Below are 23,047 nucleotides of genomic sequence, written 5' to 3'. Positions count from 1 at the left end.
ACCCAAAAACAGAAGCTTCCTGCCTGACATTTCTATTGATAACATGACCATAAATCCCACCCCTCAAGCTCGTTGCCTAGGTGTAATCCTTGATTCACAACTGTCGTTTATTCCCCACATCAACTCTATATCTAAATCATGTTACACACACCTAAAGAACATTTCCAGAATACGCACATATCTGACACAAGACACCGCAAAAACATTAATTCATGCACTCATCATCTCCCGCGTCAACTATTCCCTCCTTACTGGTCTTCCCAAAAGTCAGACTTGAACCCCTACAATCTATTTTGCATGCAGCGGCTAGATTGATTTTCCTTACTAACCGTTTTTTCATCTGCTGAGCCACTCTGTCAGTCTCTACATTGGCAGCCTGTATTTCAATAAATCTAATATAAAACTCTTCTACTAACATACAAGGCCATCAACAAAATTGCACCGACATACATCTCCACACTGGTCTCGAAATACCTCCCTACTCGGCACCTCCGTTCTGAACAAGGTCTACGTCTCTCTTCCACTCTCATCACATCCTCCCATTCTCGGTTACAGGATTTTTTCCGGGCTGCACCAACTTTGTGGAATTACCTCCCACGCACAGTAAGACTTTCCTCTAGTCTTCAAACCTTCAAGCGTTCACTGAAAACCCACCTCTTCAGACAAGGTTATGATATTCCTCAACCACCATCTTAATTTCCCTAGATTACCCTATTACCATCCTCTACACTGCTAACGCAAGACAACAACCCTCTGACCAACATTGCAACACACACAGCCCACTCAATACTTTTACCTTTGCGTTCTAGCTGGTCCATTGTGCAATATGATGTAGCACATGCCCTTGTGTTTCTAACTCCCATTGTCCTATAGATTGTAAGCTTGCGAGCAGGGTTCTCTTACCTCTCTGTCTGTATGTATTACCCAGTAATGTCTTATCAATGTTTGTTCCCAATTGTAAAGCGCTACGGAATTTGCTGGCGCTATATAAATAAATGTTGATGATGAGGATGATGATTGTTTGGAATAGTTGAATCAGACCTTTATAGCAAGACCTGAAACCCCCTTAGAAAATGTAGATTTTACGTTTTACATGGAAGGGAGCTCCATAGACAGACAGACACATGAGAATTCTGTACTGCTTATGCTGTTGCTACTATGCCTCCCCGCTCTCACTCCATACCCATACTCTCCCCCCCCCCGCCACACCTCTCTCGTTCCTCCCCGCCCTCCCCCGCGCGCTGCTCATCTTGCTAACCTTATCCCCATCTCCCTCCTCTCCTCTCCCCCTTTCTCCTGTGCCCTCTGGAATGCCAGATCCGTCCGCAACAAGCTGACTGCTGTCCACGACCTCTTTCTATCCAGCTCTTTAACCTTCTTGCCATTACTGAAACCTGGCTTTCCGACTCTGACACTGCCTCCCCCGCTGCCCTCTCCTTCACCCACTCCGCCAGGCCTGGTGCCCGCCCAGGCGGTGGAGTGGGCTTCCTCCTTTCCTCCACCTGTACTTTTCGTGTCATTCCCCCTGAACCCTCCCTATCCATCTCCTCCTTCGAAGCCCACTCCATCCGTCTCTTCTACCCCATCCACCTCCGCGTCACTGTCATCTACCGCCCCCCCTGGCCCCACCTCCCTCTTCCTTGACAACTTTGCTGCCTGGCTTCCTAACCACCTCTCCTCCGACCTCCCCTCAATCATTCTCGGTGACTTTAACTTCCCCATCGACAACCCCACCGACCCTGCTTCCAGCAAACTGCTCACCCTCTCTTCCTCCCTTGGTCTCACCCAATGGACATCCTCCTCTACCCATTGCCTTGGTTACTCTCTTGATCTTGTCTTCTCCTACCTTTGTAATCTCTCTGACTTCTCCATCTCTCTCTTTCCTCTATCTGACCACCATCATCTCTCCTTCTCCCTCTCCTCTTCTCCTGCTCCCCTCCCCCTGCCCAAACCTACTCTGTCCATACGCAACCTCGACGCTCTCGACCCTGTCTCTCTGTCCTCCTCTCTCGATACCCTCCTTTCTCCCCTTTCCACCCAGGCCTGCCCCAACCAGGCGGTCTCCCTCTACAATCAAACCCTCACCTCCGCTCTGGATGCAGTCGCCCCTGCCCACTCCGTCCACCCCCGCTGCTCCAAACCCCAACCCTGGCACTCCAAATTTACCAGCTTCCTCCAAAAATGCTCCCGTACCGCCAAACGTCACTGGAGAAAATCTCGCTCCCTGGCTGACTTCCTCCACTTTAAATTCATCCTACAGCTCTGCCCTCTCTCTCGCCAAACAATCTTTCTTTAAATCCCTCATCTCTTCCCAGTCCTCTAACCCCCGCCGCCTCTTCGCCACCTTCAGCACTCTCCTGGCCCCCTCCCCCCCTCCTCCCTGACTGCCTCCGACTTCACCTACTTTTTCTCCTCTAAAATTGAGGCCATCCGACTTGAAATCTCCTCCTCCACTCTCTCTTCTACCCCTCACACGCTTCCATCCTCCCCCCTAAACACCTTCCCCTCCACTCCTTCCGCCCCACCACGGGCGAGGAAGTACACTCTCTCATTTCTTTCTCCCCCCTACCTGTCCCCTGGATCCCATCCCCTCCCACCTTCTTCGCTACCTTTCCCCCACCACCTGCTCCCACCTCGCTCACCTCTTTAATCTCTCCCTCTCCTGCGGCATCTTCCCCTCCTCCTTCAAACATGCTCTTGTATCCCCCATTCTTAAGAAGCCTAATCTCGACCCCACTTCTCTCTCGAACTATTGCCCCATATCTCTTCTCCCCTTTGCCTCCAAAATTCTCGAGAGGCTCGTCTGCAGCCGTCTCACCTCCTACCTTTCTGAACACTCCCTCCTTGATCCTCTCCAGTCTGGTTTCTGCCCCCTTCACTCCACTGAAACTGCCCTTGCTAAAGTCACCAATGACCTCCTCTCTGCTAAAGCCAGGGGCCACTTCTCCCTTCTCATCCTCCTTGACCTCTCTGCAGCCTTCGATACCGTTGACCACCCCCTCCTCCTCCACACCCTCCAGTCTCTCGGCCTCTCTGGCCCTGTCCTGTCCTGGTTCACCTCTTACCTCGCTGACTGATCCTTCTCTGTCACCACCACTGAGTCTCTCTCCCCCCCCCGTCCACCATTCCAGTCGGGGTCCCCCAGGGCTCTGTTCTGGGCCCCTTACTCTTCTCTCTATACACCTCCTCCCTTGGTGAACTCAACAGATCCTTCGGCTTCAGCTACCACCTTTACGCTGACGACACTCAACTATACCTCTCCTCTCCTGAACTCTCTCCCTCCCTCCTCTCTAGGGTGTCCGCCTGCCTCTCTGTCATCTCCTCCTGGATGTCCTCTCGATTTCTCAAACTCAACCTCGCCAAAACCGAGCTGATAGTTTTTCCTCCCCCCCATACCTCATCCCCTGTCGACCTCTCCATCACTGTCGACAACTCCTCTATCTCCTCTGTCCCCCAACTTCGCTGCCTTGGTGTCACCCTCGACTCCTCTCTCTCCTTTGGACCCCATATCCTCCCTCTTGCTAAATCCTGCCGCTTCCAGCTGCGTAACATTGCTCGCATCCGGCCCTTCCTCTCCTAAGATGCCACCAAATGCCTTATTCACTCTCTGATCATCTCCCGCTTGGACTACTGCAACCTCCTCCTTACTGGCCTGCCCCTCTCTCATCTCGCTCCCCTTCTATCTGTACTTAATGCAGCCACTAGGCTTATCTTCCTTTTTCGCCGCTCCTCTTCTGTCTCCCCCTCTACCAATCCCTCCACTGGCTCCCCTTCCCCTACAGAACTCTGATCAAGCTCCTCACTCTTACATACAAATCCCTCGCCAACGCCACTGCACCCTACATCTCCACACTCCTATCTATTCACGCTCCATCCCTTCCTCTCTGATCTGCCAATGACCGTCGCCTATCTTCCCCCCTCATTACCTCCTCCCACGCGCGTATCCAAGACTTTGCCCGCGCTGCCCCCCTCCACTGGAACAAGCTCTCTCCCTCCATCAGGACTTCCCCTAACCTGTCCAGTTTCAAACGGGCTTTAAAAACCCACCTTTTTCTTAAAGCCTTCCAGTCTCCCACTTAAATACCTACCTTATCCTCTGACTCTCCCCCTTCTTTCCCCATCCCTGCCTCCGTCCCTCTACTCTCCCTCTCTCCCCTGCGTTTCTCCGTCTGTCCACCACTCCCCTTAGATTGTACGCTCCTCTGAGCAGGGCCATCTCTCCTCCTGTTTCCACCACTTCTAACTCTGCTCTCCAGCTACTTTGCCCTCCTCCTCGAGGGCCATCCTCCCCCCTCTGGGGGTCTCCCTGTCTTCCGCGCCCTCCTTTTGGGCCCCGTCATTTGCAAATACTCCCCCCTGCCCTCACTGTGCATTGAGCTTACTGAGTTACTGTGCTTTATGTTTACTGTACTGTGCTGTCTCACCTTGTATTGTAATTTGTTTTTGTCCCTGTACGGCGCCACGGACACCTTGTGGCGCCCTATAAATAAAAATTAATAATAATAAAATAATAATAGATGACAAAGGTGTTATAGAAGCTGAAGTCCTTGGGCCACCTCACTTAACACAGATAGCTGAACTCGTAGCATTTGAGAAGAGCATGTGAGTTGGCAGAGGGTAAGTCAGTTAATATATATACACTGACCCTAGTTATGTCTATGGGGTAGTGCATGGCTTTGGGGCCCTCTGGCATCTTAGGAACTTTATGACAGCAGCAGCCACTCACAAAATATAAAAGGACTTCTGACAGAGATACAATTACCAAAGAAAGTAGCCGTTATCAATTGTAAAGCACACATATACGACAGGGAGCCCATATCACTTGGTAATGATAGAGCAGGCGAGGCTGCTAAGAGAGCAGCAGGCTCACTCATAAAAACTAAATCAAATTAATTATTTTTGAAGAACTTACAGGAATTAATAGAGATGCAGGAAGTGTCTCCTACAGGAGAAGGCTGTCTGGAAGTCGAAGGGATGTAGTCAAGATTCCTCTGGTCTTTGGAAAGGTGGACAAGGTAGTCCAGTAGCTCCCAAGGCATATCTTCCAGGCCTAGCAGAGGCAAAACATGGTCTTACTCACCTGGGTAAGGATGGTACTTGCAAATTGGTAAGAGCATACTGGTGTGCACCGGGCTTCTCTTCACAGGCTAGTAAGACAGCAATGTCTTGTCTTCCTAGTCTGAGAAAGAATACGGGAAGACCAATACTAACAGAGCCAACCCCCATTCATTCTACAGATGGACCTTTCCAGGTCATACAAATCGACTTTATTCAATAACCACTCTGCAGGAATCTCAAGTATGTGTTAGTATGTATTGATGTTTTCTCTAATTGGGTACTAAATTATCGCAGTGCAACTACTGGTGGATATTGTGTGACATTAGTCACCCAGTTCGGTGTTAAATGTTCTGTGTTAAATGTTGCACTTAAGTCACAAATAATACAGATGACCCCAAAGAAATAATGGACTGTAAAATGGATGAGATCAGTTAGAATGGGAATTTCATAAGGCCCAAAATTTCTCTTTATATGAGATAGGGCAAAAGTAGTAGGACGGATCTCGTGGTTGAATCCTGTCAAATGGTTTTCAGGTTTTGGGGAATGAGCAGAAGAACTGGTTGCAGGTATAGGCAAGCTCCTCAAACTCATAGTTGATGTCTTTATAGTAATTGGCTTATGTCAGATGTGTTCCTGTGCTGTGTTAAAGTGTGGTAAATGTACGACGGAGGTGACCGCAGAAAATGACAATGTGATGGTGTTAAGAGGGACAGATATCACAGAAAATGAAGTATTATATTACGGTCCTGCAGTAATCTTAAAAGGCTGAGAGTGTTGGCTATACTCTCAAAGGGTGGAACTGTTGAAGTTAAATAATTGCATAAAGGTGGTGTGAAGGAGCTCCTATATAGCCCCTGATGACGCAGTCGCGGTGGGCGGAGCTTTAGCCACGCATAATGGCCGCTAGCATTTTACTGCTGTTTACATGCGCCGAACTTAGGCGCAGATTAATATATGAACTGGCTGAAAACCAGAGCATTTCAACCAAAGAAATTGTCTCTCATATATGGCTCCACAGTAAGTTAGGTTCAAAGAAAGGGAAAACATGTGCTGACAGGACAGGAAGTCATAGCTAAGAAACACAGAGCAGTGAGTCATCATTGCTGTTGTTCAGTTGCGTGGGTGTGGTATAGGTCACAAGCCCCACCTGAAGCAAGGCATTCTGGGTAAAGCTTTATAAACTTCAACTCAGTCCTTAAAAGCCCTCTTTCGATCACACCACATACACACTTGGAAGTTTGGGTCTTTTCTTACACCTGGAGCCCACATGACATAACCACTCCACAGTAAGCTTATCTTATCTGTCTGTAACTTTTATCTTCTTATATCTGTCTGTATAACTTTCCTTGCATGCATGTATTTATATTAACTCTGTTTATTTAACTTATGTAATACTTTGCTTGCACATATATGTAAAGTTTATATCTATTATCTATTAACTCTCTGAACTTTAAGTAACCTTTTCACACATACTTATAAAGGCTAGCTTTACTATTTACACTACAATGAACTCTAACTTCCATCCACCTCATCTCTTTCTCACCCTCTATGCTAGGTCTGACCACATGTTACCCACACAGGCACTATGCAATCTTCCTGTATCACTCTCTCATTTATCTTATATCTTTCTCTCTCTCTCATTTAATCTTTCTTTATCTACCACCTAAACACATTTGTATACATTTTATACATACACTAACATCTGCTTGCTTAAAACACATTATTTTTCTCTCTTGTTACATCTATATACACATTACACGAAAGAGCAATACTGACCGTACACTCCTATACATTTCTGTCTTACAGCATATACACTAGTACATATAAATATATATACACACACAACAGAATAGGATATTATATAAATACTACTGAAGTTTTAGCATTGTCTGTTTAATCTATAATGTAAATTGCATTATATCCCAATAATTAATGAGATTATGAGGTTATTAATAAGATCAAAGGCTTAATATCATTATTATGGCGGATCCCAGGATCCTATTACAGGTGGTAATTAATCATTTCTGTACATTAGAATCAGTTGCAATGCGATTCATACGCAATGTAATCATTATCACAATATTCAACTGTTTCATGTATATTCTATCTTTTAATAAAAAAATATAAAGTGGTGAAGAGGCTAATTAATGTTTCCAACAACTAAATTACATAGAGTTTGGTTTCACTTTTTCATTCATCAAATAGCCAGTACACAGGGATCGTAAAAAACAGTTCATACAGGTCTAGAGGCGGGAATCTGAAGGACACCTGGCATACTCAAGGAACAATGACCAGTTGAATACACCAATTCCACATTGAGTTCTTAGGAGGTCAAGACCCTTCGACCAATGAATGAAGACCTGTCACTTACCAGACTGTGAGTGCTTCTTCCCGTGTGTTTAGGAACCGTGGCCGTCCACCATCCTGAGGGTCTGCGCATGTGCAGCCCTTTCAAACCTTCAGTACCTGTTCCTTTTAGTTAATTGGCTGATCAGGCAACACTCCCTATTTAAAGCACCTGAGTTCCATACCTCGTGGCCTGATCTTGGAGTCTCATTCCCCATGAGCCTCTGAAGGTGTTCCTGTGTTTCCTCGTGTATTCAGCTCAGCTGATTCCTGTGGTTTCCAGACCACTTCAACTCTCCTGTGGTTTCCAGACCACTTCAACTCTCCTGTGTTTCATCGTGACTGTATTAGCTGATTCCTATCCGCTGCCTCCGTGCATTACAGTCTTCAGCTCACTTCAACTCTCCTGTGTTTCATCGTGACTGTATTAGCTGATTACTATCCGCTGCCTCCGTGCACTACAGTCTTCAGCTCACTTCAACTCTCCTGTGTTTCATCGTGACTGTATAAGCTGATTCCTATCTGCTGCCTCCGTGCACTACAGTTATCAGCTCACTTCAACTCTCCTGTGTTTCATCGAGACTGCACCAGCTGATTCCTATCTGCTGCTCTCCGTGCTCAACAGTTCCAGCTCAGCTCTACTCTCCCGTGTTTCATCGTGACTGCACCTGCTGATTTCTATCCGCTACCTCCGTGTACCTGCAGAGTCCTGCTTGCTGCTACCCCTCAGTTCTACTCGTGTCTGCAGCAGCTGATCCGCTCTCCGTGCTTCTCAGTGTTCCTGCCGGTGTCAACTCGCCAGTCTGCATCGGATCTACGCCTCGCTGCTTTCATCTCGTCTAGACCATCTCTACTCTTCAGGGTTCTCCAGGAGTCCAGTTCTACATACTACTGCTTCCTGAGTATTTGTTGCTATCCCTGCTGGTCTACCTACCTGTGCGCTGCACCTACTTGATTACCGCTTCCACCCTCCTGGGACTTCGCATCCTGCCGGCCTCCAGCCGTTCAAGTATCTCTGCACTCCTGTCTGACAGCCTGCTCCTGAACCACGGTATGCATACTTCTCATTGACTGTGCTGGTGTATTGCATATCTTGCTGGACTGAGTTGTTCTCCTCTGGAGTTTACTATCCGCTGAGACTATTGCCATCATTGACTGTGTTATCTTTTGCCCGGATAGTTCCTGTGACTTTGTATTATTGTGCAGTGCTGTTCAGTTATTACTATATTGTGCATATCATCGTGGGATCAAGTTCAGTGTGCCCGTGTATCCTCTGTATTGCATTCTCTCCCCGTGCTCCTCCTCACATATATATTCAGTGGTACAACTTGCTAGAGGCAGACCACTGATCCCTGTTTCCTGAGTCACCTGTTCCAGTATCCTTACACATAGCAGTGGTACAACTTGCTAACGCAGACCACTGACTTCCCGGATACCTCCACCTGGATTCCATTCCTTCACCTACACAGCGGTACAACTTGCTAAACGCAGACCGCTGACTCTCATCACCTCCTTGTTGCTGCTGGACATTCCTCCTCACTATAGCAGTGGTACAACTTGCTACCGCAGACCACTGACTACCTTCACGTTTCCTTGTCCATTCAGTTCCTCGTGTACTACTACCTCTATATTACCAGTGCTGCTAGTCATAGACTTTTCCCGAGCATTCTCTACCATCTGCTGTCTCCTGTTCCGTGATCACCCCGCTACCAGAGTACCATATTACCATCTATACTGCTCTGGTAAGTCCATCACCTGGTGATCCCTGGGTAAAGACTCCTAGTGCCCGTGACAAGACCTTAATACTGTAATTGTGCATCTTTGTGATGTCACTGCTTTTTACAACTGTACTGTGTATAAATTGTTCACCTCTGGCTCTTGTTGCAGTTGTTTATTTCCTCATATTAATTCCATTGCTTGTAGTGCTGCAAATGCAGGTTTAACCTTTATTCCAAAAAGTATGAATCTGAAAACCCTTTATTCTGTATAGACATACATTGGAACCTTGTTGACTTTTAATTGAGTTGTATTCAGTCCCTCTTCTTTTTATTGTGTGGGAAAAAAATCCTATTAATATTACATACATAGATTAGAATATTCATCAGGATATACATTTAGGGCAGCTTCTATGAAAGCATATCTTTATAGAGAGGACATGTCATTGTATAGGTTTGACCATTATATTTCTATTAGTTTCTTTGCATGTATGTCTGAAAGCTATGTATTTTGACATGGGGGGTTGGATGTACAGTCAGGTGAACATGGGGAGCAATATAATCTGTGTGGAAATGAGGGAATATGGCTGATCATTGTGCAGAAGGATGATATAAAGAGAAATAAGGAAGCAACATTGGTTGCACTATAAGATGTGTGTTGATTTTGGGAATATATGGATGTAAATGGGCAGCTATTTAGTCTGGGTATTTATGCTGGGCTTTATAGTTTGACATAAAAGGTCTTTATTTGCAGCCATATTTTATGATAAAACATATAGATACAAGATGAACATTGTGCTGGTCAGGAACTATAATATAGCTATACAACATACGTGGACATAAAGGAAAACTGAATATACGTATTTTTCCTTAACTTTGGGAGGTGAGGTGGGGGAAACCTTAATATGAATGGGCATGAGAGGTGTATAATATGCCAGGACATAAGATGTGTGAGTTGTAAGAGATGGTCAAAAGTAGCTGATAAGCAAAGCAAAATATTTTCTATATAAAAGTTGTCATTAAGATTAATGCCAAGTCTACATGTATTGTAACAGAAAAAAATAACAGTTGCTTAACCATTTGGGGCACCAGGTCATAAATCTATGCACTGAATTTTCAGTTCTGTCCTGGTATAATCTAGGTTGGATAATGCTCGCTCCTGTGCAGAAAGTGCTTCCCGATCATTACTTTACTCCTGCACATCTTCAATATAGAACATATAGGAAAATGATCGCTTTCCCCTCTGTCTCTCCCCAAATTTCCTTTATGGCTGTTACCAAGTCAAATAGTAGCAGACAAGAGTTTGCATCGCTCAATAACTCTTTGCAGAAGGTTCGGGTCAATGCTTTCTTACTTGTGTTTACGTTGAGATTTGCTGCACATCAGTATATGCTTTAAAAAAGGAAATTATTGTACAATATTATATCCATTTCCAGAGGTCACATACTGTTGGTAGAGGCTTGATCTGATACACATGCCTAGTTAGTACTGAGAAAACATAGATAAATCTGTGACATCTAAAAATCATATTACAATAATACTCCCAGTTACATATTTCACTGAAAATCAGCAATGTTACTATATATTTTATATTCAAGCACCGTTGTTAAGAGCTATTCTCCCTTCATTAAGGCTGTCCATGCCCCCTCCACAGGCTGGGAGCAGCACTGTTATTATGTGGGTCCCTACCATTAATTTTCTCGGTGGGGCCTTCAAGCCCCAGTCCGACACTGTATAGTAGTATAATAGCCCGTGTGGTGTTATTTAGAGTAATACGTTGAAATTGCACCTTACCAGTATTAGATTGTTCTCTTTCTGGTTTTAGCACTTCAGATTTTCTATGCACCAGAGAGGTGAGGAGAGTTATCCAGAGATTTAAAATGACACAAGTGTATTCTGAACTAACTTTCTTTTATTATTATTAATTATTCTGATATTCATTTTAGAAGCACACAATTATTTTTAAACAATATCTTATCACTTTAAAACTATTTACAATTGGCAAACCTATAAATTCACCATACTAATAACACTGACATATCTAATACTAATGTATAACTTCATTTCTCAATACAACTTTAAGACCCACATCATATATTTCGATAACTATTTGTGGTGCACGTGATTGGGGCCCATAAATTTCTTTTTCACGCCATATAAACTGAATTAGACAGTCTCTGTTGTATGTATTCACAGATCTCTCTACTTCTTAGTGATTTTCAGCACTTTACTTTTTACTCACGCCTCTCTTTTTCTTCTTCCATTTTGTTCACTTTTTCTCTGCTTATATATCACATTGTTCGATGTTCATTCTGTCCCTATCTTTCCGCTCTCAGTTTATCAGACACAGGGATCTCTCTCAGCGGTCCTGAGTATCACACTCCTCTCTCCCTGTCACCCCCGGCAACCACCAACCACTCCCAACTGTCACTTCTCCCTCAAGAAATCTTTTTTTTTTTTTTTTTTAAGCTTTATAAACACTTATAACAAGTAACACATGTGACCACATCTAAACAGGAAGGTACATGAACATAGTCAGAAGTACACACATATATTCACATATAGATACACCCCAGAGTACTCAAGTTTTGGGGTATTGCATAAGTGTCATTAAGGGCAAACTGGGGATTAACAGGAAATTTGGTTATTCCACAATGTAAAAACACCCAAAAATGTATAAAATAATTTCTCCAAATTCATTAATGTAACACCTATTGATATTTTAACATAAACTGTCACAAAGACATATTGTGACATAAGCAAATATAGCTTTGAGCTTAAGCTTACCCACAGTAAATGAGGATGCCGTGCAGAAATTCTGTTGAAAACTCATATTGACGTAAAGAATTCAATATGCTCTTCACAGAAGTGAACAAGCAGTCAGATTTTACAAAAGAGAAAAAAAATGAATTAATGATCCAAAAGCACTCCATTATGTTGCTTGTGTCAGTTTTTGTTTGAGGTTTGCTACTTACAATAAAGAGCCTTATCCACAATCTGACAGTGATTGACTGGTATGTGCTTATTTTTATCCAACAATGACAATTACATCGAATATGAATTGCAGGACAGCTCCCAGCAATTAAATGTGTTTAAAGGGACTACATATCTACACATAAATTACTGTTAAAAATTAACTTTGCAAAAATACAATTATGTGCACATAAATGTATTAAAAATGTATGTAACTGTGCATAAACATAATGTCGCTGGTTCGGTACAGAGTGGAACCCTCACTTTAAAAGAAAATGAGTAATGTTACCTCAAACCAAAAAGTATAAAAGGCGCAAACAATAAGATAACACGTTATCTTCTCGTAAAAATGAAAAACATGTACAATGTCCACCATAAAGTCACTTTCCTCTGTATATTATATAAAGTCTTTGATAGTTCTTTTCCATCAAGTTATTCCTTGTGGTTCTAATGGTATACAAAAAGAAATACATAAGACCAAAACATCAGATCTAATTAAAGAGAATAATACAGATAACCACGCAACAAAGATTTTTAATTTGAGTGCATATACTCTATCAAAGGAAGAGGAGTCCGTTTTAAGAAAAGGTTTAAAGTTTACCCCGATGTATAATTTGAAACCTTTCAAATTTTTGTTGACCTACAAAAACTCCTTAGGAAATTGTCCCTTAATTTTTTTTAAAATACTACGAGAAGAGAACGTGTTATCTTACTGTTTGCGCCTTTTGCACTTTTTGGTTTGATATATTGTCAAATACAGTGGCATTCATATGTGTATTTAGGCAGACAGACAGTAGGGAGCGCTGATTTGGGAGAACTTGTTTTGTCTTATGAGTAATGTTACCTGACATTTTTATTTTATTTTCAGGCATACCGATGCATATGTGATAGTGTTTTGGGTGGTATTTTTCTTTATCTCCTAGTGCTTCTTATTGAAGCTCAAGGTGCGTACTCCAAATGACCAAGTGCAGTCTGTGACTTGTGTTGGGAGCTTGGGACTTAGGATCCTTCCCAAAAGGGAATGGGCCCTCTTCCTCCCCATTCCTTTAGGAGCCAGAAGGCCCCAGAGGGGGAAAAAAGATATTTTCCGGCCCTCCTTATATATAAACAGGGATACTCTGCACTATCAAAACACATAAATAATGACTACAAAATCTTTGCTACTAATGTGAGGAATTTATAGGCAACACAAACCTTAATCACAAAGCAAATGTGTAAAACTGTTTATTACAAAATCTTTGCTGCAAATGTGTGGAGTTTATAGATGATTCAAACCTTAACCACAAAGCAGGTGTATGAAATTGTTTGATGGTTGTTTGTTGTGAACTACAAGTGACATACACCCTTTCCCACAAACAAGTCTGTTTAACTTATGCTTAGGGAAGCAAGGTTTATTTTTCCTTCACACCAAAATAGCAATATGGAGGAACTCTTGAGGACTCTGGTGAATGTGACCACTAGGCAGCAGGAAAAGCAGGGGGCATTAGTAGCTGTAGCTGCTACACAAGCACAGTAGGCCCAAATGCTACAGGTTGCAGAGGCCCAGATAGAGAATACCAAGCTCTTGCGCAAAGACCTAGCACAAGTGAGGCAGGGGCATGATGTGTCTGAGGTGCCTGTCTTGCAGAAAATGACCACCTCAGAACATGTGGAGGCATATTTCCTAGCATTTGAGAAAGTCACTATGAGACTAAAATGGCCGCCAGGAACCTAGGCAGAGAAGCTGGCGCCATATTTGAGCTGTGAAGCTCAGCATGCTTATGTTGATTTATCCTGTCGAAGTCAGCAAATTGGATAACGTCATTTCAATTAATATCGACCAAACTTGGTTGTCTTTGTCTGAAAATATGCGTAGAGCATGCTACAGCATGGAAGGGCGTATCCAGCCGCAACAAGTGGCAATAAGAGTTTTTACACTTTTATACACATTCACACAAACACACACATTTGTAATTAGTACACATTAATTGTAGTTGCAACAAATAGTTATTTATGTCAGAATATAGCAGTATTTATGTTCAGTATTAAAAGTTATATGCATGTTAGTAAAACGAGGTTCAGGTTGCAGGAAATGTGTCATGTTTGGTATCATTTTAATCCCCTATTCATCAGCAGTTGTCCGGTTCATTCGCCGAAAAGATCGCACATTGCATACTCTAGTTAGTGATGTTAGGGAATAAATGTTTAAACTGATACCAACTGTAATATGCTAATAGACTAGTTGAAACTGGATAATTGGCGGGAAAGTCGGAGCACATCCCCTGGAGATGACCCCCACCTTTTGGATATTTTGGTTTGAACTGGCCTATGACCTGCAGTACACTGGATCCTCCTGAAGCCTGGACCAATAGAAGCAAGCCACACCATCTGCATTGTTTTACTGTATTTCTGACTGCATATAGGCAGGAGCTCTGGGCTTAGTGACCAGTCTTCTTTGACCACAGACTTCAGACCTGAATGACTGTTCGCTGGATCCAGGGCACCAGCGATAAGTAATGGCTGTACTTATTATTATTTTGCTTGAATTATTCTGCTACTTTTGGATAATAAATTACTTTGTGCTTTGGAAACACAAATCGAGATTCGACAATCGTTATTGGATAGCGACAAAACATGCATAACACAGGGCAATCTGGAGTGGGCTCATGCCTTCTGGCCTTTCCTTCTTATATACTGGTCTGATATAGTGCCGGGGAGAATTTGACATTCCTTTCCTGATCTGCGAGTGGCTGATGAAGTTAGGAAGAAAGTTAATTTTGTGGTTGGACGTTTCACTCGCTCTGTAGGTGGTTTGTGGATTGAACACCGTATTAAATTTCAGAGCCCCTTGCTCTATAGGAGGGATGGTGTGCACTTGAGCGATGAAAGCATAGTGTTGCTTGTTGCACATGTTTATGAGAGTTTGGCTGCTGTAGGTGTAGGTTTGGTGGCCGACCTTGGGTCTTAGAGATCCGGGCGTGGACAAAAAATGCAGTGCAGTACATGCCTCTCTTCGACTGAATCGGCTATATTCTCTGTACCGCCCAAGTGGGTCGGCCTGTGGTTGCTTCCTGCTTAGCCTAGAAGATTTGCGGTTTCTGTAGTGCCCGGGACACGGGGTCCCGCTAAGGTAGATATGTGCTCTTGGGGTGTGATTTGGTTGTCCCCCACTTGAATCTGGGGAGTGATTGATTTTCCCCAGTTGATGAGGTCCATGGTTAATCTTGGGACATTCTGGTTTTGCCTGGCGAATGTCGTACTGACTGCTCTTTTCCCCACCACCAAATTTAAAAATAAACTATTTTAATTTTTGCCACACTCACGTCTTGTCATTTATTTAAGGTATTAGTTAAATATGCGTGAGAAGGTAAGGGAAGTCAGGATATCAGCCGTTAAGTCTTTTAACAGCACCAGCATAGAAATGATGGATTTCCATATACCACAGCAGATAAGTCCATCCTGTTTTGTATTGCACAATGATTTACCTACATTATCACAGATTACTTTAACAGGTTGAAGTTTTTTCGGCGTCCTCTTCCGGATGACGGGCCATGTCCCATGGCCCACAGATAAAATGCACGCGTCACTGCGGCACTTCCGGTTTTCAACATAGAGTGTTTGTTTACTGTTTCCTACGCGATTAGTCCAATGGACATTGTCAAGGATACTTTGTCATCAGGGGGGTGGTTTTATATATCTTTATCCCCGCTTTTAGATTGGTTTAAAAGGTTTATTAGGATTTATTTAAAAACTGTAGAAATTCCCAAAATAGGGCTAAAATATCATGGAAATATAATAGCAAATCCTTGCATCAGACTTAAAAAATATGTATAAAAGTATCTAAATTCTAAAATATTAGATTTTATATATATATATATATATATATATATATATATATTGCATATGTTAAAAAGTGAGGGCTTTATTACATGGGGAACAATGAGCAAAACATAAGTTCTGTATTGACTACTCATATTGATAGAAATAGACCTAAATCAAAATCGATATTCATCCTATCATCCTATATGTGGAGAGGGTTTTCATGTTGTAAATCTACTGTGCCTCTGTTTTCTTCATTTGTTCAATGTGGTTTCCACCTATCCAAAATTCTGTAATCTGATCTAAATGTTATGGCTACCAGTGCGGCATAAACTTGTAGAATTTAGCAGAAGAGGTCTTCACCTATAGCAGCCGCCTTTCCCGTAGAGACTGGTTATGCTCACAGGTACTTGGATGCCCCCAGGACTTACACTCAGTGTAGTACAAGTTTATGTTCACACGGTAGCACACAGGTACAGGAGGTAGTACATGGAGTAGGGACAGGCCAGAGATCTGCAGACCGGACAGAGCACAGGTTGAGACATCAGGTACAAGCAGGGTCTGGGTCACCGACAATGGTTCAGAGTCCGGGTACAGGCAAAAGGTCAGGGTCACAGGCAATGGTTCGGAGTCCAGGGACAGACAGAGGTCATACACAGATAAATCAATCCAAGTTTCAACACCAAACTAGCACAGGAGCAGGCAGCAGTACTGAGACAGGACGCTATAACCGGCAGTTAGGCTCAGTCCTCACTGTCTTAAATAGTACAGATGACCAATCAGGGCAAGAGCCCTGCCAGTGCTCCAGCAGTTGCATAATTAAGTACAGGCCCTGTAGCCAATGACAAGGCCGAGTGCCAGCAGGATCCTAAAAGTAATCAGCCATAATTGGCTGATGCTGAACAGCCCTGCACACACATGCCCGGCTGTTTGACAGCTGGCCAGGCGCGGCGGCAGGGAGACCGAGGCGTCCCGGTTGTTGTCCTGGGAACCGGGACGAAGGAACTGGAAGTGAAGCCCCGGTCATCATAGCAACGGCCGGGACGCCACCAGCAGAGCCGAGGGTCATGGCGGTGCCCGCGGCCACTGACACTATACCCATAAATTTAAGCTGTTTCAGGTTTTTATTATGAGCTTTAGCAAAATGTTCAGATACACAATGTGTTAGTAGACCCCTTTTAATGTTATACACATGTTCGGCGAGGCGAACTTTCAATTTTCTTTTCATTCCTATATATTGCAATCGGCACAGGCATTCCAACATATATATAATGCCTTCAGAATTACATGTGATTCTATTTCTTACTTTGAAGCTTTTCCATTTGTGTTGGATTTGAAATCTACAGTGGATTTAGTATTCTTCCTGTGTGTTGTTTTACATGCTTGACAATTAAGACAATAGGAGAATCCTCTATTTGAATGTAGTTCTACATGTCCAGCTGATACTGGAATGCAGCTATGAGTAAGGATATTTTTCAGATTATTTGCTCTTTTATAGATCATATGTGATCTCTTTGAAATCAGATTCTGACATTCGTCATCCATCTGTAGGACATGCCAATGTTTCTCAATTATTGATTCAAACTCCTTTACATTGCTGTTAAATTGTGTAATAAAAGGAACATCTTCTCTATTTTAATCTTGATTCATTTTATATTCCAATAGAGATCTTCTCTCTAGTATATTAACCTCCTCAAGGGCCTTGTTTACTTTGTCTGCATCATATTTACAGTTCAGATATTTATATCTTAGTTGTTTTCCTTGATTCGTGAATGTCTCACTATCTGTACAATTTAGTTTAAGTCTTCTGAATTGGCTTCCAGGTACATTATAAATCCATCTCTTATGATGGTTACTTGATGGGGTAAAATGTTATCACAATCAACTTCTTTGGAATACGTTTTGGTTTTTATCCGGTCTCCCTCAATAAAAATAGTTAAATGCAAAAAAGGTATGACTTTGTCATTTGTCATTAAATCCTAATAAAAGTTTTTTAAACCAATCAAAAAGCAGGGATAAGAATATATAAAGCCACCCCCTGATGACAAAGTATCCTTGACAAAGTCCTTTGGACGAAATGCGTAGGTAACAGTAAACAGACACTCTATGCCCAAAACCGGAAGTGCCGCAGTGACGTGTGCGTTTCATCTGCGGGCCACAGCTGGCCATCTGGAAGAGGACGCCGAAAAAACTTTTAGCATCAGGAGGAGACGCGCAGAAGGGAGAAATCTGACTAACCAAATGAAGAAACGAAAAGACAGGGTAAGATAGGCATTAGTTATAGGGCAAGTATTCGGATCATTCTTCTCTCCCACAACAGGCTCTACTGTGCATTTACTCTGCATAAGACTATAAACATTTTACTCCTGCGCTTTTCTTCTTTCTCTGTTAGTGTCATATCCCCATTACTGTATACATCATATTGTATTGTTTGCGCTTTTCTTACTACTGTGATGATCGAAATCAGAAAAAAGCAGCATCAATATATATTGTATAAGAGCGCCCGCTGGTTGGTTATTATTATTATTTATTATTTGACCATATACCGTTAAGTTCATATGTATTTCAACATTGACTACTGGGGTCTTAATCAAATCACGATTAAAAACAACTATCCTCTTACCCACATCTCAGTGCTTTTTGATCAACTTAAGACTATCACCATCTTCACCAAAATTGATCTCCGCGGAGCATGCAACCTTATCCGCATCAGATAGGGGGACAAATGAAAAATGGCATTCAACACACATTCTGGCCACTACGAGTACCTAGTCATGCCGTTTGGTCTTAGTAACGCACCTGCAGTGTTTCAAGATCTAATTAAGTGCTCTGTGAATTTCTTGGCCAGTTCGTTGTCGTGTATTTGGATGACATCCTGCTATATTGTCACTCACCGGACTGTGAGTGCTTCTTCCCGTGTATTTAGGAACCGTGGCCGTCCACCATCCTGAGGGTTTGCGCATGTGCAGCCCTTTCAAACCTTCAGTTCATGTTCCTTTTAGTTAATTGGCTGATCAGGCAACACTCCCTATTTAAAGCACCTGTGTTCTAGACCTCGTGGCCTGATCTTGGAGTCTCATTCCCCATGAGCCTCTGAAGGTGTTCCTGTGTTTCCTCGTGTATTCAGCTCTGCTGATTCCTGTGGTTTCCAGACCACTTCTACTCCCTGTGGTTTCCAGACCACTTCAACACTCCTGTGTTTCATCGTGACTGTATTAGCTGATTCCTATCCGCTGCCTCCGTGCACTACAGTTATCAACTCACTTCAACTCTCCTGTTTCATCGTGACTGTATTAGCTGATTCCTATCCGCTGCCTCCGTGCACTACAGTTATCAACTCACTTCAACTCTCCTGTGTTTCATCGTGACTGTATTAGCTGATTCCTATCCGCTGCCTCCGTGCACTACAGCTATCAGCTCACTTCAACTCTCCTGTGTTCCATCGAGACTGCACCAGCTGATTCCTATCCGCTGTCTCCGTGCTCAACAGTTCCAGCTCATCTCAACTCTCCCGTGTTTCATCGAGACTGCACCTGCTGATTCCTATCCGCTGCCTCCGTGTACCTGCGGTGTCCTGCTTGCCGCTACCCTTCAGTTCGATTCGTGTCTGCAGCCAGCTGATCCACTCTTCGTGCTTCTACAGTGTTCCTGCCTGTGTCAACTCGCCTGTCTGCATCGGATCAACGCCTCGCTGCTTTCATCTCGGCTAGACCATCTCTACACGTCAGTGTTCTCCAGGTGTCCAGTCCTATATACTACTGCTTCCTGAGTATTTGTTCCCTTCTCTGCTGGTCTACCTACCTGTGCGCTGCACCTACTTGACTACCGCTTCTACCCTCCTGGGACTTCGCATCCTGCCGGCCTCCAGCCGTTCAGGTATCTCTGCACTCCTGTCTGACAGCCTGCTCCTGAACCACGGTATGCATACTTCTCATTGACTGTGCTGGTGTATTGCATATCTTGCTGGACTGAGTTGTTCTCCCCTGGAGTTTACTATCCGCTGAGACTATTGCCATCATTTGACTGTGTTACCTTTTGCCGGATAGTTCCTGTGACTTTGTATTATTGTGCAGTGCTGTTCAGTCATTACTATATTGTGCCTATCATCGTGGGATCAAGTTCAGTGTGCTCGTGTATACTCTGTATTGCAGTTCTCTCCCCGTGCTCCTCACATATATATTCAGTGGTACAACTTGCTAGAGGCAGACCACTGATCCCTGTTTCCCGAGTCACCTGTTTCTAGTATCCTTTCACATAGCAATGGTACAACTTGCTAACGCAGACCACTGACTTCCCGGATACCTCCACCTGGATTCCATTCCTTCACATAGACAGCGGTACAACTTGCTAAACGCAGACCGCTGACTCTCATCACCTCCTCGTTGCTGCTGGACATTCCTCCTCACTATAGCAGTGGTACAACTTGCTACCGCAGACCACTGACTACCCTCACGTTTCCTTTGTCCATTCAGTTCCTCGTGTACTACTATCTGTATATTACCAGTGCTGCTAGTCATAGACTTTCCTCGAGCATTCTCTACCATCTGCTGTCTCCTGTTCCGTGATCACCCCGCTACCAGAGTACCATATTACCATCTATACTACTCTGGTAAGTCTATCAGCTGGTGATCCCTGGGTAAAGACTCCTAGTGCCCGTGACATATATTCACAGTCATTGTCTCTACATCGGTGTCATGTTAAGCAGGTACTGCAAAAACTTTGTGATCACCATCTTTTCGCCAAGTTAGAGAAATGCGAGTTTGAGGTACAGAAAGTGTCATTCCTGGGGTACATAATTGCCCCTGCTGGTTTCTCCATAGACCCAACTAAAGTCCAAGTCATTCTAGATTGGATACAACCCAATAACCTCAAAGCTGTCCAGAGATACTTGGGCTTTGCGAACTATTATAGAAGATTTATCTGCGGATTCTCAGATCTAGTGGCCCCTATTGTCGCCCTTACCCATAAGGGAATGGATCCCACTAATTGGCCCCTTCAGGCGGTAACCGCATTTGGAGCCTTCAAAAAGGCAGTTGTCTCTGCTCAGGTTCGCAGACACCCTAATCCAGATATACCCTTTGTACTAGAGGTTGATGCCTCTGATGTAGGAGCTGGTGCTATCCTCTCCCAGAAAGACCCTGTTGCTGAAATTAACTATGATGTAGGTAATTGGGAACTTTTGGCGATCAAATGGGCCTTTGAAGAATGGCGTCATTGGCTGGAAGGAGCCATTCATGTAATCTCCGTGATAACCGATCACAAGAATCTTCAGTACATCGAGCCTTCCAAAAGGTTGAACCCCAGACAGACTCACTGGGCACTCTTCTTTACCTGTTTTAAGTTCATTATTACCTACAGACCCAGTTCCAAAAACATCAGGGCGGATGCATTATCAAGGATCTTCATTTCGCATCATGTGCCTGTTTCTGAACCACTGCCTATTACTCCATCATCTATCATTCAAGCCGGATTAACGCAAGACTTGGGTTAATTAATCCTTGGTACAGTTCTTACGTTTGTATACCTCAGAATTCCACGACAATTGGTCTTTTCTATTACCATGGGCAGAATTTTCATACAATAACATATCACTCTTCCACCCATCCTTCTCCATTTTATTGTAATTTTGGGTTTCATCCTAGGTCCAATTCTCTGTACTCGCTCAGTTGTTCTGGCCTCCCGGAGATACGTTCCATAGCTGCTAATCTTAAGATTATTTGGAAAAAAGTTCAGTCTACCTTGAGGTGGGCCTCATTTCAGTCTAAAAAGTTAGCTGGCCGTCATAGTACTTTTAAAGTAGGTCAGAGTGTCTGGCTCTCTACTCACAACATCAAACTCAGACAACCCTGCAAAAAACTTGGGCCTAAGTTATTGGACCTTTCTCTATTATCAAACAAGTGAACCCTGTAGCCTTCAGGTTAAAACTTTCTTGCTCCTTGAGGATTCCTAACACTTTTCATTGCTCCCTTCTCAAACCGGTGTTCTACTCAAGTCAGTTCCGAAATCTTCAGACCTCAAATACTCGGTCATCTGATCTGGATGGGTGTCAGAAACTAGTAATCGAAAAAATTCTCGATTCTAAAAAAGTCCAAGGTCAGGTCCATCTTCTGGTTCAATGGAATAATCGTGGTTTGGAGGAACGGTCCTAGATTCCAAGGAGACGCCTTCAGGCTAACAGGCTCATCAAGAAGTTTTTTTAAACAATCTCCCAGGAAACCAGTTCCTTAACCCCTCCTCAAGAAGGGGGGGTACTGTTACAAGCCGCCTCGGCCACGGACACCGCCATGACTCACTCCCTTCTGTTCCTGGGGGCCCGGTCATCTCCATGACGACCGGGACATCACTTCCGGTACTCAGCAGACTGTTGCTAGGGCAACGGCCGGACGCCGAAGTGTCAGTTCTCGCGCCCCGGCAACACAGGGCAGCCGGGCGCATACGCCACCAGGCCTGCGGGCTGTTAAACACTAATAACATTTGTTAAGCCACACCTGGGGGGGCTCATTATTCCTGTTTCCCTGCCTGTCCCTGATTGGCTGTCTTCACTATTAAAGGCAGGGAGGGCTTAGCCTCCCTGCCTGTTATAGCTTGGATTCTGTCTGTTGCTGACCTGCTCCTGTTTTGTCCCAGTGTTCCTGTGGATACTCTGCCCGTTTACTATTGGACCTCCTGTTGTGACCCTATTGCTTGTTTCTGGATTCTGCGCTCATGCTGGTGACCCTGACCCTTTGGAATGTTGACTATTCTACTTGCTTCTGATCCCTGACCTCGGCTTATGTCTGACCATCCGTTACCATCTATACAGCCTCCTCCGGCCCCTGCCGCTGTGGTGTTATTAAAAAACTTACACTACATTAAGAGTAAAGTCCTGCGGGCATCCGAGTACCTGTGAGCACATAAAGCTGTACAGGAAAGGTGGCTGCTATAGGCGAAGACCTGTTCCATCAGTTCTGTAAATTTATTATCAGACCGCCAGCCTAACACCCACATGCAAAAATGTGATTTGTTTTAGATAAGAGGTGAACCTTTCTAGGTAAAATAAATTGTACAGCTATACCACAAAGATACAATGTATCACATTTTTTCCAAATGAGTAATATTCCTATATGTATTCACTGATAAAAATTAAGCCTTTTGGGAGTCTCTTGGGATTGGTAGAG

The sequence above is a fragment of the Mixophyes fleayi genome, chromosome 4 (genome assembly GCF_038048845.1).
Source record: "Mixophyes fleayi isolate aMixFle1 chromosome 4, aMixFle1.hap1, whole genome shotgun sequence".
Lineage (NCBI taxonomy): Eukaryota > Metazoa > Chordata > Amphibia > Anura > Limnodynastidae > Mixophyes > Mixophyes fleayi.
Note: the sequence above shows the minus strand (reverse complement) of the source record.